The sequence below is a fragment of the Delphinus delphis genome, chromosome 9 (genome assembly GCF_949987515.2).
Source record: "Delphinus delphis chromosome 9, mDelDel1.2, whole genome shotgun sequence".
Classification (NCBI taxonomy): domain Eukaryota; kingdom Metazoa; phylum Chordata; class Mammalia; order Artiodactyla; family Delphinidae; genus Delphinus; species Delphinus delphis.
Window position 1 is genome coordinate 83706891 of NC_082691.1, and position 5399 is coordinate 83712289.

Here is a 5399-nt window from a genome sequence, read left to right on the forward strand (position 1 = left end):
ACTATCATTCTGGAACTTGCTTTTTTTCCACCTAACATTATGTTTCCAAGCGCTATTCATGCTAATGGGTGGAGACCTAGCTCATTCATTTTAATTGATGAATAACATTAAACTGTACAAATAGACCACAATTCATCTGCTCACCTACTTATGGACATTTAAGTTGTTTCCAATTTTTCACTGTCACAAATGATTCTGCAGTGAACATCCTTGAACTTGTTTCTCTAGGGTATATTCCTAGAAGTGGTGCTGCCGCCCTTGGGAGAGTGCATTCCCAGTGATACTCACGTTGCTGAATTGCTCACTAGCTTGGCTGACAGGTTCGTACTTCCATAGGTGTGGATATGATATGTTCTAGAATACTCTTTATTCAGTATGTGCTCAGATTGGGTTCTTTTCTGAACATAAAAACCATTATAAGGGTTTTCTCTAGTTCATTCCTGACTTTTCTTCTCCTAACTCTCTTCTCCCTGAAAGTCTTAAATTCTTCAGCCATCAATTCCTTTACCAGCAGGGTTTTCCAGAATACGAACCTAGCAGGGATGACCCCCCTAGAAGGCCCAGAAGGGATGACCAGTATGTGTGTTATAAGGTGGAGTGGTGTATGTGTGTTTGTGCTTGCAGCTTGGTACCAAAGCCAGCAAGGAGGGCTGGAAAGGGCAAGACTTTCTGCAACGGCTTTTCAACAATCCATCACAACCAGGAGAGAGGGGGGCACCCGCTGTGACCCAGAATCGCTCTCATGGTCCTCTTCCTCCACCTCTCTTACTTGGTGTGGGTTAGGAGCAGAATGGTCCCAGGATGTCACCCTACTGTCCCATCTTCCCTGCTCTCCTACCCCGACCCAACTCCAAATACTCTCTGAGCCATACAAACCCACGGGAGGTGCGATGTCCAGGAGAGGGGCAGGGCAGTCCCATGTGCTCCATCTGGGGGAAAGGGCTGACTTTTTGGCCCTGAGCCTAAGAGCTCTCTGTCCATGCCAAAGGCTGCCTCCTGCATCTGGGCCTGTGGGGCTAGGAGAGCTGCCAAAATCCTAGACTGGGCAGTGACAGTGGACAGGCTAGATCTTGGCCAGTGACTCTGGGGCCATTCAGAACTGCTCTGGAGTTCCCTCCCAGACCATGAAGCGAGGAGCCTTAAAGGTCTCTGAAGCAGACTTGAGAAAGGGGATAAAGGGACACCACAAAATCGCCTGTCTCAGACTAGAGGCGTTTCAAGGGGCAGAAACCCAAAGTGAGTGAAAAAATACAATTCACAGTTAAGTGGGAGTGTGGAAGGCCCTGATCCGAGCACTATTTCTGGATGAGACATTTTCCCCCCAACACTTTAAGTGCGGCCAGCAGGAGTTGTTTGCTTGTAGGGGGGTATTTGTCCTTTTTCAAAAAGATGAAGCCTGAAATTCTTTTTGGCCCTAAACGTCCTGCTCTCGTGGGCAACAGGTGGCTTGCTTCGTGCTGGAGGATTCATGCTGGAGGACAGGAGGCTTACCCCTGCGCCAAGCAGGTCCCATCGGAGTCCTCACCTTTGAGCCCCGCCCACCAGCCAATGAGGACTCGCGGAGGTGATGTCACTACATCCCGTTTCCCAGCCCTGCCGGGAGGATGGGACCAGCTGGGGAAAAGAGCCAATGTAAGTGACGGATGCCACAACCATGTTGGTAAAGAAGTGGAAGGCAAATGAGTCAGCAGCAAGTTTAAGCAATGAACAATTGCACCACGGGGTGTTTCTCAAATTCTTGTCTACTTTTAGAAAGTATGCAATGCCATTGGGTTGAGCGTCTTGGTTCTGAAATAGCTACAGAAAATGTTAAAAATGCTGTGGGTGAAGATGTGCCCACATTTACCTCTTCTGAAACAATAGTTAACAATTGCGCTGCGTGTCCCTCAGCAAATGTTTTAACGCTGGTTGTTCCTTAGTTTCCGTATCTGTCAATGAGGGGAATGTATGAAAATTGTCTCTGACGATTCCTTTCAGTCCGACAGTCCATGATTTGATATTATGTTCACATTCTTTTTTTCACACTTTTTTTTTTTTTTTTTTTTTTTTTTTTTTGCGGTACGCGGGCCTCTCACTGTTGTGGCGTCTCCCGTTGCGGAGCACAGGCTCCGGACGCGCAGGCTCAGCGGCCATGGCTCACGGGCCCAGAGGCTCCGCGGCATGTGGGATCTTCCCGGACCGGGGCACAAACCCAGGTCCCCTGCATCGGCAGGCGGACTCTCAACCACTGCGCCACCAGGGAAGCCCCTATGCTCACATTCTTAATACTCAGGCTGGGTCTACACAATGCCAAGACCACTAGCCAATTCAGTTAGTGTGGACAAAACGTTCTTTCCAATCAATTCCTTGGCACCATGTAGATAAAACAACCAGTTAATTGACACAATTTTTCATTTTCACAATGGATTGGCCTGGCATCATCTTGACCAGCAGTTCCTTCATGGTGATGTCCTGACACACTGCATGTCTGTTATGAGGTGTGTCATAGAAAATTTGTTATTAATAATGAACTATTCAGATTTTCAAATGATTGATGCATTTTTTATCGATTAGAACAGATTCAACATATTCCTATGATGACGCCCCTGTCACTCACTTGCATTCTGATACACCTCCCTGTCTGGAAGAAGAAGGATTGGAGTTACAGCCGCCAGCCAGGGATTGCCTGTAGCCCTGAGCCAATGGGCAGTGTGTCACGGACATGTGAGTGTCATCCATCACCTGCAACATGGCATTTGACCTTGACTGATGGAGACCCTTGACACATGGTCAGACATCAAGTCACTGGAGACCCAGGCCCTGGGACCATCTGACCCAGATTGTGTACTGCTGCCAGCATCCTATGATCCAGCTGAAAGCCAATAAAGAAAGAAGTGTTGAAGAAAGTGCAAAATGAAGGGCCTGTTCATTATGCCAGTCTCTTAATCCAAAGAAGCATTATTTGATCTGTTCATAGCCGGGGAAGGGGAGGGGGCATACAGTAGGGTTTACTGAGCATTTAGGTGCCAAGTCCCGTTCCAGACACTCATGGCAGGTTTGAATGCGACTTGCCATACTTTCTGTTCTCTGCTGTCCAGTCAGACAGCACTTCCGCCCCCTTGTGGTTTGGAATCTTCATGTAATATTCTGGCCAGTGAGTTGTGCGTAGAAGCAATGTGTGTCAATTCAATGTCAGGGTATTTAATTGCTGGTTTTAGACCCTTCAGAGCTCCCACTCTCTCTACCATGGGGACTGGCAACAGTCCAGTGGCTGCCCCATCTTCAGCCTGAGTCCTGGGGGATGATGGGGCAGAGCTCCCAGCCAACTGTGATGCATGTGAATAAGGCATCACATGCGAGGATAAAGCAACACTTGGTTGTTAGAAGCCACTAAGATCTGGGGGTCTCTCATTACTGCAGCACAACCTAATTTTGTGCTGGTCGGTGCAATGTTTTATATAGCATAGTATCATGTGGGAAAATGTGAGCTTTAGAGTCAAAAAGACCTAGGCTGGAATCTTAACACTTACTGACCTTGAGCAAATTCATAACTTCTCTGGGTTTCTTCATCTATAAAATGGTAGTTATGATTCCTATCTCATGATCTTGTCGTTAGGTTTGGAAATCGTATTTGTCAAATACCTAGTAAAGGATTTGGCATGTAGTAGATGTTCGACTATAATTATTTTAATTTCATTTATTCCTCAAAATAGGTCTATGAGTAAGTAGGGTTAGGGAGTATAAGAGAAAGGACCAATTCATTATTGATGTTCCAAATGGCATCATATGTTATGGACAACACTGACCAGGGACCCCAAGGGTAAGTGGATGTGTGAAGTCATCTGTGCCTACCCTCCCCTGAGCTCAGAGAAGCTCTAGAAAGGAGAGGAGACCCCAAGGATACCATCTACAATTCCATCTATTGCCAGAGGAAAGGTGGATTCCACTTACAGAAGTCATTATGGATACAGTCAGCTTATAAAATAAGAATATGACGGTGGAGTGGGCTAGTATCCCTGTTAGCTTCACTGAAACTTACCTTACCAAGCAGAGTGCCAGCTGAGGTCTTTCCCAAAGGCCCAATGAGCTAAACTCCTCTCTTAAATCAGCTTATTAGTATCATGCCCACTTCAACTGGCTCGCCCAGGACCCAGGAACAGTCTGGAGATCAGACTACAGAGGAAGCGAGAGGAAGAGACCATGCGTGCGGAAGCGGGGGTTGCGGGGCCCTTTGCCTCCTCCCGCTGCCTGCGAACCTTCTTCCCTCCCCACCAAGCCTGGCCTGATAGAGCAGCAGGAGCACAGCCAGGGAAGGAGGTGGGGGAACCATCCCTTCCTCCCCACTTCAGTCACTCTGGAAGCCATCATGTTCCAGGGCTAGCACTTGCTGCAATTCCCACTTATATTTAATTTGGTGGTGTACATTATCTCCAAGCCTAGTTGTCTCCAAAGTCTGCTCCCAGATCTCTGTTTTCCTCTGAAATGCCACGTAGTGGCCATGAACTTAGAAGTACAGACATTCAGTGGTCTGCACCATAGAGCTCCTCAATTCTGCCTCTGGGATGGAAGCTCCCTAGACATATTCACACACACGGAGTGCAGACAGTCACTCAGGGCCCAAGGAGAGCTTGACCACCACTTTGTGACCCCCTGGTCATCAGCAGTAGGTCAGATAGGAAACACTGGTTGAGGGCCCCAAACACAGGCTTGGTTGAATGAAAAATAAAGAGATGTCCAGTTTCAGACAAAGCACCACATACTGGGACAGCTTTTTTTTTTCCCCCTAAATTTCTTTCTTTACTTTTGGCTGCGTTGGGTCTTCGTTGCTGCGCACTGGCTTTTCTCTAGTTGCGGCGAGCGGGGGCTACTCTTCGTTGCGGTGCGCGGGCTTCTCATTGCTGTGGATTCCCTTGCCCTGGAGCACGGGCTCTAGGCGTGCGGGCTTCGGTAGTTGTGGCACACGGGCTCAGTAGTTGTGGCTCACGGGCTCTAGAGCGCAGGCTCAGTAGTTGTGGCACACGGGCTTAGTTGCTGTGTGGCATGTGGAATCTTCCTGGACCAGGGCTTGAACCCGTGTTCCCCTGCATTGGCAGGTGGACTCTTAACCACTACGCCACCAGGGAAGCCCCTCGGGCAGCTTTTACACCTGCCATCAGTCTGACCCTGACTTGTTCTTGGTGAACTTTTGACTTTTCCCAGGCAGATCAAGGCCTCATGAGAATTCCCATGGCCAGAGGGGTGACTGATCTCCAGCAAATAGGTGATTCTTCTAAGTTAGGAAGGTTTAGAAGAAGCAGGTATTAGAGATACATGGATCTGTGCTCAGGGGTTTACAGCATGATGAGAATGGAAGATTGTGGGATTGGATCCTGGACGGGCCTGGCAACCTCATTTTAATCAAGATTTCAGGTCGTACCCCT

General features: G+C 48.2%; 1 long non-coding RNA gene across 1 annotated transcript; it reads left to right on the forward strand.

Moving 5' to 3' along the window:
- Positions 1 to 226: 226 nt before the first annotated feature.
- On the forward strand, positions 227 to 2884 carry LOC132430746 (uncharacterized). The gene is made up of 3 exons (XR_009520556.1): positions 227 to 320; positions 1443 to 1632; positions 2559 to 2884. It is a non-coding gene; the product is annotated as an uncharacterized lncRNA (long non-coding RNA).
- The last annotated feature ends 2515 nt before the right edge of the window (positions 2885 to 5399 follow it).